Below are 12,866 nucleotides of genomic sequence, written 5' to 3' on the forward strand. Positions count from 1 at the left end.
GAAGTTTTAGTCAAAATAAACTCTAATATTAATGATATCATTAAGATTGTACTTCATCCTTCCTCCTGTGCAGCAAAAGATATTTATTGATTAACATTAAAAATTTCCTAGAATTTTAATTATAAACTTTTAAAATATTTATATTTTTAGTTTATTTTTAATTTTGTATGACAAAACATGACAAAGGAATAAAATTTTTGTTTTCGAAATATAATTTTACGTAAAAAAGTTAAACCTGTTGAGATATTCCAGTGTCGCTTACGATCGAGTAGATAGCCTTCGACTCAGCACTGGCAGTGCCAGTTTTGCGTGTTTCTTCATCTTTTGAAGTATCTTTCGAATTTAAATGTTGAAGTTGAAATTGTCTACGAAATGGATTTTTTTCCAAAAATTAATGCGAAATATAACATAGTACGTAAAATGTACACGAATTTCCACTTTAAGGATGTGTTGCGTTTTTTTTCTTGATCTTATAAAATTAATTAAAATTTTAATTTTTTATGATATATGTATAATGAAATGTACTGATGTTAACATTAAACGATATAAACTACAAATAAAATTTAGATTATAATATTAATGTGGGTACTAGACTGCTAAAAATGTTACACAGAAATGCATGTCCATTTAATTAATATATATTGTTTTATGTTTTGTAGATATTGCTATCGTAACGTCAAATACCACTGATACATCATTCATATAGAATTTACACAGATTTATATTGTGAGCAATTCTGTCCTCTTAAGTGAAGCATGCTCTGTTATCTGATAAACCTTTTATGTACTTAAAGAGTTACTACATTCATATCAAATATTGTTTATATATCATCTCTCTGTTAGCTATTTAAATTTGGTTCTATAACGCAATCAAGGCTTTTACAATCTTATAAATTATAGCATGAATATCGAGTATTTCAATGTCACTGTTCGATCCTTGAAGAGGGCACTCTCTCAGACCTTTTTTATTTCGGTATTTCTGCTCAAATTTGGTTTGGACCAGTTGACAAATCAGTATTATTTATCCTCTGGGAGCCAATCGATTTTAATTATTTTTAATTAGATAACAAAAAATAGCAACATTTTTATAAGTATATATAATAGTCACTTTAGTAATATTAATTTAAGAATCGACTTTATATTGGTAGCAGTGTGTTGTGTAAAGATGTGAGAATTAAGTGCAATTTGTTAGTCAATGGGTTTACATCAGTTGTTTTCGCTATTACAGTTTTGAATGTTCTGAGACGGCTTAAAATTATTGTTGTGTAATAGTATACATATGTCAAAAACATCAAAGATTATAAATGCTCTAGTACCGTACTCACTTGAGACAGTCTCGCGTGAAATTTTAAGTTCTCAAAGCTAAAAGTACTATTTTAAGTCAGACGTTTAAAATAGTAATCTTGAAATTTGATGAAGGATTTGAAGACCATACTCTACTTGGTTTACGAAAAATCAATTCAAAGGGGCCTTGTTTACATGCGAAATATATGAATCAATTTGCAGCATATTTAATAAATTCGTATATTTTGTTCATAGTATATACATTAAATTCGGTTGTTATAAAAATTCTTAATATAAGATATTAATTTTTTCTAATTTTTTTTAATAATAATTTAGAGTATGTGAAAAAAAATTTTTTTTCAAGTTTTCTATGGTGTTTTAATATGCGGAGAGTTATACTGTGCAAATTTATTACTTGCTGTCTCACTCATTCTTTAAGGAGACTAACATCCTCTAGAAAGTAAGTTCCTAGTATATTGAATCTAAATTGCTTGCGTTGAATGTTGTTAAAGTAGATGAGAAACACGTTAATCGTCTTTTTTATAGCGCTGGTAACGACGGACAGTGTACAATTTTTGCCAAATCAAATTTTCAAAGTTTTCAAATAAAATATCAAATAGATACTTCAAACAATATTAATTGTTTTTAAATAATTTTTCTTAAAAAATTAATAATAATTAATAATAATGAAATTATTTAATTTCATACTTAAATACTGGTTCACAAATTATAGTGCATTTCGCTGTTAGTGTAGATTGACTCAATATAAGAGTATATATATAAAATAACACTTAAAAAATGTATTTATATATAAAATTTAACCGCAATATCATAAATTCATGTCACATCATTATTTATTTTGTTGCATATTAATTAATGCCAAAATCCGCTCTAAATTTGCTTACAGCACATTTTTTATTTATTTTCCAAAACAAAACAAAACAAAATAAAAAAATTACATAATCTTTAAGCAAACAAAGCGTGATTATTGTATCTTATACGGTGCCAAACATTCGAATGTGGGTGAACTACGAACTACGGGTATCTATCAGATACAAAAGTGACTGATCAGCTTCAAGAAATATGTTTAGTAAGCAAATTACAATTATTTGAAATGGCTAATGTGAAACCTTATCTACTGGCATTTCAAAAAAAAATCATAAACACAATAATAGACATTTTAACTATATCGATTTGAAATATATTTATCGAAGAGTTTAGTTTATGAGTGAGAGAGAGTTGATGAATATCCATAAAAGTTTGTCAATATTACGATAATAATTTTTGATAGAGTGACTTCAATTTCTTTGGTGAATTAATCAATCTATAATCAATGAAGTGTAGAGTGATGGTTCCAAAGTAATATCTCTGATTATTCTTTACCAGAAAAGTTCCAGAACATACCCAGTAATCTTGAAAGAAAGCTGATACCTATGTTTAAAATCTATGATGTGAACAACTACCACCGCTGGCGCTTAGTTTTATCCCAAACTAATACTGTGAAAGTATAATACTGGGAAACTAGTGTAAAAGTTTCCTAGTAATGGGTGTATTGGCTACGGACTTAGTCATGGCAAACTATCAATGATATTATCGATATAGATTTAATCTTTTGGCATTGTCGATGGTTTATTAAACCGATCAAATACAGGTAGTATGTTTGGTAGTAAATTGTAAAAAATAGGTTTAACATCATAATTAGATTAACAGATACATTTTTTTGATCGACTAATTTTTCTATTAAAGAGACATTCAGTTAGATTTTTTGTATACAAAGTGACATAACTGTTGATCATCTATCGATGGTTTCAAAAAATTAATATCTGCTATTGATAGTCAATATAACTGATCTTATTGTCCAGAGTAAGATAGTGAAAGCAATTAAAGCTCATAAAGAGCTAAAATGGATAAATATACTGGATGTAAAGTTAGCAATATTACGATTGCAAAAGTTAAAGTAAATAACAGTTGTGAGTAAGATTCAAATAAATGTGTTTTCTTTAAATATATGGTTTGGACTTTGCGTTTAAGTGCGAAACATATTACTATACGGCAAATTTTGCAGTCGCAGGAAGCATATTAAGGTGATTTTCTATGGCTTGTAGCGCATACCTGGCAGTAGCTGATGGATTTTTAAAGTGTCAATAGGTTGAGAACCTTCCAGACAAATACGATCCTTTACATAACCTCACAAAAAAGCCCAAATGGCATTATCATTCCAAATAACAAAATTTAAACAGTTGCATATTAGCTTTCTGAAAATTTTTTAATGAAATATTAACATATAAACAAATACTCTTTATATAAATAAACACATTATTAACATAAAGTGAATTTAAGACAATCAAATATATATAAACAAAATCTGAAAACAACAGCTGATTTAAAAATTAGTTCAGTCTGTGTGAATACCAGTTTCTATTAAAACAAGTCAAACAAGTTTAAGAATATCATAAAACTTGTGCCAAAAGTGTTACTGTTAATATATAAACTTGTAATCAATGGGAAGTAAATGGTGAATACCTCTATAAAAGCACTACAGGCATTACGACTAGCAGATAAATCATGAAATAACTTAGAGAAACAAACAATTATTAATAGTTTTAAACATATTTATTTATTATTAACAGTAAAGAATGCATATAGTAAATATATAGATCTTAGTGTCATACTAGTGGTTTGCAAGCAGAATGCATTATTGGTTTCTTGCAATCTCGAAAATGTAGCCTTTGTGGAATACACTGATGAAGTTATTGTCACCGAAAAATAAGCTAATGCGTATATCATTACAATCATTTATCAAGATACAGCTACACAGCCATATATTAAGATTACAACTATGATTAGCGTGATGAAAAACCTTTAGTGTATGTACAAACAATCTCAAATGTTGACTATGTTAAGACGACCAAACCATAAAGAATTTCCTTAATTGTTTTTTATTTATACCGCAATTTTACCGCAAAAAACAGTAAATAAATTTTACCTAATATAAAGTAATTTTCCATTTTTTATGTTAATTTATATAAAGATGTTATTTTTATTTACCAATAATAATTTAATAATTAATTTAATGTATATTAATTTATATAAATTAATTATAAAGAGGTTTTTTCGAACAGTAATGAACTACAACAACAAAAATTCATTTTATATTCAAAGGTCTGTGATCCTTCACAAACGACTTCGAAGCCTGAATTGACGGCAAGCAAGTGTATCGAGGGATTTAATTGTCTATTACGAGCTGCTCCAGCCTAGTGCAACGGTTAATTCGGTTATTTACTATTTACCACTCTATCGCTTAAACGAAATATTTAAGAAAAAGCAACCATAATTGGTCCATTGAGATGTGGTTAACATAACAAAGCCGGGTCTTATATATTTTTGATGACTGATTTGTTTTAATCTATATAAAATTCTCTTAATAGTAAAAAGTTGTCTGATCGTAGAGCCAATGAAACCATAGATGATCTATACTGATTGAATTATAAAGCTATCTCAAAAATGGCAAGAGATCATAAATAATAGTGGCCAGTATTAATTTTATTAAAATTAATGTTTAATAAATGTTTGTGAAAATGAAAAATGTGTGTTCAATGTATCAGAATGTATTAGAAAACAACGCATAATTTTTATTTCACCCAATATAAATACATAAAAAATAATTATATGCAATCCAAAAAAGGCGGCGTATTTTTATTGAAGCAAAAGTCGGAACTGAATTAAAATTTTTTCTAAAAGCTAAAAGTTTAGATTAGAAAAACCTCGAATTCGTTTAATTTCTTTTGCCATTATAATATGAAATTTCGATAATGCAGAACATTATTCCTTTGAATGATTTTTTTCTTCCCTTGAAATTCGATTAAGAGGGGTCCTACTAAAATAAAAACATTAAGATTGTTATTCTTAACTAAAACGTCAGTAATAAATTATGTGATCTATACAAAAATTATTACGTTTGATAACAATATTTATATAAGAATACATATATGCAATATGTATGGAAATCAAGCACAAATAATTAATATTTCAATTTATCTCTCATCACATTTGATACCAAACTAACGATCGTGTATTTTCAGAAAAGTTAACTTTTTTACAGAAAACGTGCACTATTTTTGGTTTTTCTGCCAAAAAAGGTTAATATTGAAAGCTTAGATTTGTTGTCATATTTTTGATTTTTAAAGAATTTGTCACAAATTATTGAAATGACTGTATTTATAATTAAGTATTTGAAAAATATTTGTTTAAATTCTTTCAATAACATTTATTTATTATATATTTATTTATTTATTTATTTTTTATTATATTTACTTTAAATTATTCACAAGATAGAAACAAACACTGTCACCGCGATTTCATTTTGACAACTAAGAAAGCTTAAGCATTTGTACGAAAGAGAGAGTTGAAGTACAAACATTTGTAGCGCAAAAGTAACTACAATCTGTTTTGCAGAAACAAGCTTTTTGTTAATGACAGAAAAGACCGTACGAGCTTTCATAACAACTCGCACAAGTTAAAAGTTTAAGCCAAAAAGAATGCAATAAATAACAAAAGTCTTTACTACAGTTTTTATTATAATTATATTTAGTTTACATCGATGGTCAGCGTTATATATTTAAATCTAAGCAAGTATACTTATTACTTAAAAAAAACTGAATTAATAAAACTCCAAACGCAACTTAAGTGTGAAACGCATTGGCTCAGTGTGAGAGTTAGTCTTGAATTCCATAGAGTCTGAGATCTGAGCCTTGTAGTTTAAAAACTAAACACACACAGTCTAATTGTCTGTAATAATTAGTAAATATTTACAATGACTACTAAAAATGGATATTCGGCAATATCTGAAACAGCTATATGGTTCTCCACTAAATTTTATGGAATTTAAAATACAATTAATTAAATAAGTATAAATAAGTAATAATTATAAATACAAATGGAACAATGTCAGTTGTAGTTCGTTTTACATAAAACAAATTTTTCATACATACTGCGGAAAACAGATAGAAGCTTTACGAAAGAAGGATCCTTAGATTCAGTTTTGCAATGCATATTAAGGGAACCCTTAACCTGAGTTTAGTATAAGTTTTTTTAAAAACTTAACCTTAGACGGTTTTTACAATTGAAGGACTGAAGAATTTTATTCTCATTCTCCACTGACCTACTACTTTAATAGTAATATTTGAATGGAATTCCTAAATAGTTGCAAGACTTCCTATTAGATATTGCCTAATTCATTCAACTGTATTAGATCAATCAATCTAGACCAATTAGTTGCTTTAATTTGATAGGATTGTAAACTGGCTATGTCATACTCATGTTTTGGCAAGTGTTTTTCTTGCTGATACAAACTTAGATATTATGAAAACAACATTAAAGTATATAATGGCTGTTTAACTATTACCAAAAATATAAATACAGATCATGACAAATCATGTCAACGGTTTTTTAAATCAGTTTTTCATTGTTTCATCTAAATTGCTTTATAATATCAATTGCTTTCTTTTGTTTCAATTTAAAATAATACATATCTGAAAGTAACATACTGGATGCTTTTGACCTCAACACTTACGATATATCTAAAAAATTTTTTAAGCCTTTCTAATAAATCAAAAATAAATAAATATTTCGGAAAAAGAGTTACCAAATTTTTTCCTAAGAGATATTTGGCTAATGGGGTAAGAGAATTGCATCTTAAACTAATTTTTGAATGATCAATGCTCAGGCTCAGTAAACAACAGATAACTAAAGTTAATATCATTTAAAACACAATTGATTGAATGTCTCATTTACATGTTAATTGATTAAAATTATTAATATTTAAGCACTAATATTAATTTAAAAATGATAATCTTTTTATTTTATTATATTTGATTTCAATTTATCATTAAATTTAATTTAAAAATTGAAAAGTGAGGATGAATTAGATGTAGATAAATTTTTAAAAAATTAATTAACGTTATAAATTTAGATTAGTAGTAATAAATAAATATAACATAGCAAGTGAATTTGTTAATGAACATTTACAGCAAATTACAAAACTCCACGTAAGAACAATATAAGTCAAGTATGGCTTTGAGTCAGTTAGTTGAATAAATCTGACTCTGAGTTTCAAATTATATAGTGAAAATACATGTTCTATCCTTGGCAGTTACAGTGTAAAAATTATTTAGAAATAGCTAAATAAAAAAAAAATTTTCAAAAAGACCACGGATGATGGATATTCAGCAATTCGTGTATTGCCGGTACTATGGTACTATATATGGGTAGCCAAGAGTTCGTATATGTGCATTAGATGTACGCTTTGCAGTTAATTTTATTTTTATTTTTTTAAAAATAATACCATTCTCAAAATGATTATAATTCTAAATTAAAAATAATATGTATATGAATACTTTTGTAAAGGGAAATTTTTATATTAGCCCATTTTTTGTCATAATCCATTCTTTTTGTAAATGTGTTTAGACTTAGCAAATTTCAATTAATTCGAATTAAATTTATAACGATTGGTTTTCGGATTAAATTTTAAAACACAAAAATTCAATCTTTGCAATATTTATATTTACTGTGATTTTCATAAAATTTTCAAGTCGAACAATGAAAAAAATTATTAAAAATAATTTTAATAGCAAACATTATTCATAAAATTTTTTTTATATATATAATCTATTATATGTAAATAATAATATACAAATTTCATTATGTCGTTATGCTAATTTAGATTATCATGGTCCATTGTGCACGATAAATATATTTACAACTTATGGATATTGTACAATTACTTAATAATAACTTAATTTCTAAAAGGGAGGTCTAATACATGTAACTTTTTAAGCATTCTGACCTCATCAGTCTCGTCTAATAAAGTCTTTCAAGATATTTTGATACAAAATTTTTTATTACCTCCTTCATATAGGAGACTTTGAGATCTCTATGAATGCAGTGGTTTGTTACATACCATGGAGCATTTACAATTAATCTAAGTGTTTTAGATTGAGTTTAGAGTTACTTGCACTAACCCATTGCTACATCCTATAAGTCCAGATTGGCGCAATAATCGTTTTATATAAAAGTAACTTATTGCGTTGTTTTCTTTTAGTTTGAATGTGTTCCTTGAACGTTAATCGTTTATCGAGATGAATACCTAAGTACTTAACTGTGCCAGTTGATGGTATAACGTTTCCACTAAGCTAATATGCGAGCAGTTATCTCTTCTCAAAGTGAAAGTGGTGTCAGCAGATTTTTCTGTGTTGACCATTATCTTTCAGCGTTTCAGCCATGTTTCTAGTGAGTTTAGGTCCTCTTGAACTAGACCCGATGTAGTTACAAGCGATTCTGATGGAGACATTATCGCAGTAATTCATAAAATTAAAAAAAAATATATATCTGTTGTGAAGCATCTGCTTTTTGGCCAAACATAACTTTTTTAACACCCTACATACAACGAATTTGTTCATTACAACTTTTTAATATATTTTCCTCTTGAAATAAAATGCATATTAAAATGTTTAATAGTTAAATTCTTTTTATTTATCACATGTATAAAAAATATAAAAAACAAAAATTTATGAAAAATATGTGTGGATAAACAAATTATTCACAAATATAAAATACAAAAAAAAATAATGCAAAATGAATCACAAGCCGAACTTTTCTTTTTTTGTTTGGGACGAAAAACAAAAATACTTATGTTAAAATAAAAATGAAAAAAAAAAACAAAACAAAATTAATAACAAAATATTATACAATTTAAGTTTAAGTTCAATTTCAACAACACAAAAAATAAAAAAAAAACAAAAAATAATAACAAAAAGAAAAAACAATAACAAAAAAGCAGCGTTCAATAATCAAGATCATCATCACTCAATGGCCTCAATTATTTCGTATTCATCGTCCAATGAATGGTCATAATCGATGTTGTACTTATTTTTGATTTTGCTCTTGTAATCTTTTAATTCGTCATTGTCTAAGTTATTGGCATTTGTTGTTGTTGGTGTGGATTTATATCGGCTGTTGTTGCCATTGTTCTTAGGCTGCTTATTGTTGCTATAATTATAGTATTTATTGCTATTATTATTATTACTGCTATATGGACTTATGCTATAACGATAATTAGTATTTCGATTATATTCATTATTACTATTATTGCCGTTGTTGTTGCTGTTGTTGTTGTTGTTGTTGTTGTTGTTATTGTTGCTATTGGAATTTGAATATTTTACATTGCCTCTAAAACTATTTTTGGTTCCATTACGAGTTAAGGTTGTGAATTGTTGTTGCTGTTGTTGTAGGTGTTGTTGCTGTAGGTGTTGTTGTTGGTATTGATTATAGGTGCGTGGAGTTGTCTTTATATATTGAGACTTAAATTGATTTTCTACACTCATTTTATTCCCTCTTGAATTTGAATTAAAGTTTTGTTGTTGGTAAAAATCATCGCCTTGTTTTTGTAATTTTTCATTTTGTTCTAATTGTTGTATATGTTGTTGCTGTTGTTGATAATTTTGTTTTTGTCTCATATTTGCAAAAGATTCGGTGCGCTGATTTTTATCATTGGCCTTATATCAAATATCCCCTTGTTGTCCCTGATTTTGTTCGGTTGGTCTATATAATTCTTCATTGTTATCATATAATTGCTCTGAAGCGGGACAATTGACATTTGACCACCAATCACAAACACGCACTGCTTGATTAAATACTGTACCATTGGGACAGAGGAACGAGTATTGATGACCGGAGTGTAGGCACCAATGCCAAACCTATAAGCAGATTTTTATGTATTTAGTATTTAAAGAAATGTAATAATAACATATTTGGTTAATGTTTTATATGTTGAGTTTGATGATTTGATTTAATTTGATTTAAAAGTTAATTATGATGCAGGAAACTATTTTCTTAATGGAAACTATATTTTAATAAAGAAGTTTTTAGATATTATTTTGGTTCTTACATTTTTAAGGAAAAAAAAACAAAAAAGAAGAGTATTAAAAATGTATTAATGGAATACTCAGTGGTCTTAAACAAACTGTGTTAATTTTTGAGCAAAAAACTTGGTGGATTATTTATTCCTTAAGGTCACACTATATGAATGCCAGTATTTAAAATTCATACATAAACTGTGCTAGTTGATGTCAACTAACTAGCATTTGGTTCATTTACCGAAGATGCGAAGATGTTCTTGTTGCCGTCTTTTTATTGTAAATAAGATTATCAAGGTAGAATTTAACCCATAATCCTCTTATCCCCACTAGATATGTCACTGCATGTTTAATCAATTTTTAAATTGCCAACATATTAATTGGTTCAACATATTAATCTTATGTCATTTTCTATAGGCAAACCTAGTTTAAATTTTTCACCAGAGATTTACTTTTATGACAGAGTTGGGTTTCGAGATAAATTTATAAGACTTTAGATATTTTGCCAAATTAACCAAGTTCCTCTAAAATGAATAGCTGTTTTATGTTATTTGAGAACAATATTTAGAGATTACCCTAAACATGTTCACTTGGCCCACAAAATTCAAGAAAATAAGATACATCGAGAGCAAATCTATATTTCCCAATCAAAAACGACATTAAAAATTGCTGTGTGCGAAAAATATTAATAAAGTCGGGTTCAATTTTTGGAATTACTATTACAGTAACAGAACTAACTAAACTAACTAACTAAAGTTTGATATGCAAACTATATATTCAAACTATTCAAAACTGTGAGAAACCATCAATAATAAGTTGTGAGTGAATAAATTTTGCGACATAATATAATAAAGACAATAATATAATAAAAATATTATTAATGTACTAAATATATAATATATTTAAGCCTCTTAGGATGAAAATTCTGAAGTATAATTTGTGAGGTTTAATGTATGGATCATAATTTGATCATATGGCTATTATCTTTTTTTGGCTAAAACGAATATTTATTGCATTGTCTGATAATTTCGTAATATCATTTTCAAACAACAGCTAAACAGGAATATTTTTAGGAATATTTACTGCGTTGTTTTATAATTTCATATCCTCTTCGAACAAAAGACTAATTTTAGGAAACGCTTGTTTTTAGTTTTTACCTAGTCTAACTTGTCTATGTGTAGAGATGCAAGTAATAGAGCTATAGTAAATAGATAGCACCAAAAATTTAAGTAAGCTTTATCTATCTTTATAATTAATAACAGATATATAAAATTGAATAAAAAAATAAACTGCTTAATTTTGGTACAATTATAAAAAAATCTTTTCGACTTCTAAACATTGTTAAGTCTCATTTGTTTTTATTTAATTTTCGCTAACTTACTTGGCAACGGGTTTCAGTATCAGCATAGTAGCCTGGCATTCGTCCTTGGCATTTGAATGATAGATCTTTCGGTACAGAATCATATGTTGGGTAATCGACACCAGCTTCATATCCATCAATTTGCTAAAAAGAAATATTACAACATATTATTATACTGTAAAGTAATATCCTTCAAGGATATAATCAAAAATATTTTATATAATGAAATTAATTTAAATTTTACAGATAAAATAAAACTATGTAACACTCTTTATTCGATTTTATTAATTTAATAAATGAACATGTAGTTATTACTGTATGGAGTTCTCTCTCTTTCAAGAGTAGATTTACATTTCGAAGATATGTTATATGTGGTCTTAGCATGTAGAATAGTAGCTTATAATAGCGGGTGGAGTGGCGACGTTGTACACTAACACTCACTTGAGCTTTAACAATGGCCCATTGCGATATTGAATAGCATTGCTCATAAATAGACCAAAAGAACCCTAAACGGATAACAGTGGTCAGCGTACAAACCAAGCTTGAGAAATAGCCGTAAAAATGAAAATCAAAACCATTTGAGTACTTCCTAAAGTACTTTGTTTCCTTTTCTTAACAGTTAAAGCTGCACTATTCTAAGTACGTAGGTCTTTACGTTTTACCAGTATGTTTTATTATGTTTCAGAATTTCTTATCGAAATAAATGATTTTTTAGTTCCTATCAAAACTGACAAAATTGTTTGAAAATTACAATGGAAGAATTCATAATTAGAAAGCATTCTTGTTTAATTAAAAACTTCGATGGAAACTTTCGACGCACCTATAAATTCAACGAAAAATTGTTCTTGCCAATAGATGTTGATTAAGTAAGCAATTGAGTCCTCATGCAAAAGTGTTAGAAGTATTCGAACGAAACATTTTCCGGAAGAACAATCGTTTATCACGCGTTGATAACGAGTATCAAATAGATAGAACGATGAATTATATGACATTAACATAGTTTAGTTTAATCTGCAAAATAAGCAATAAATATTTCTTTATATAATTTAATAAGCAAAACTACTTGAAGGAGGAAGAGAGGAACAGAGTAGTCTTATAAATATTTTAACTAAACAATATAGTAAACTGAACTAACTACATGAAGAATGTTTTATGTGGTTCTATGAGAGAGTTCAAATTCTTAAGTACGATGTCTGTTTGACAGTTCTCGGCTTCCATTCACACCTTGGTTTAGGTTTCGTGAATAAGCACAGTTTTGCATTTGATGAGAAGTAAATGAAGTAAAACTCCAAATGTTGCTCATGAAATACA

The 12,866-nt window shown here is 27.3% G+C and overlaps 1 pseudogene; it reads right to left on the reverse strand.

Annotated features, from left to right (window-relative positions):
• Positions 1–9,142: 9,142 nt before the first annotated feature.
• On the reverse strand, positions 9,143–11,745 carry LOC119663551 (annotated as a pseudogene).
• Positions 11,746–12,866: the final 1,121 nt, after the last annotated feature.

The sequence above is a fragment of the Teleopsis dalmanni genome, unplaced genomic scaffold (genome assembly GCF_002237135.1).
Source record: "Teleopsis dalmanni isolate 2A unplaced genomic scaffold, ASM223713v2 unscaffolded_contig_0569, whole genome shotgun sequence".
Lineage (NCBI taxonomy): Eukaryota > Metazoa > Arthropoda > Insecta > Diptera > Diopsidae > Teleopsis > Teleopsis dalmanni.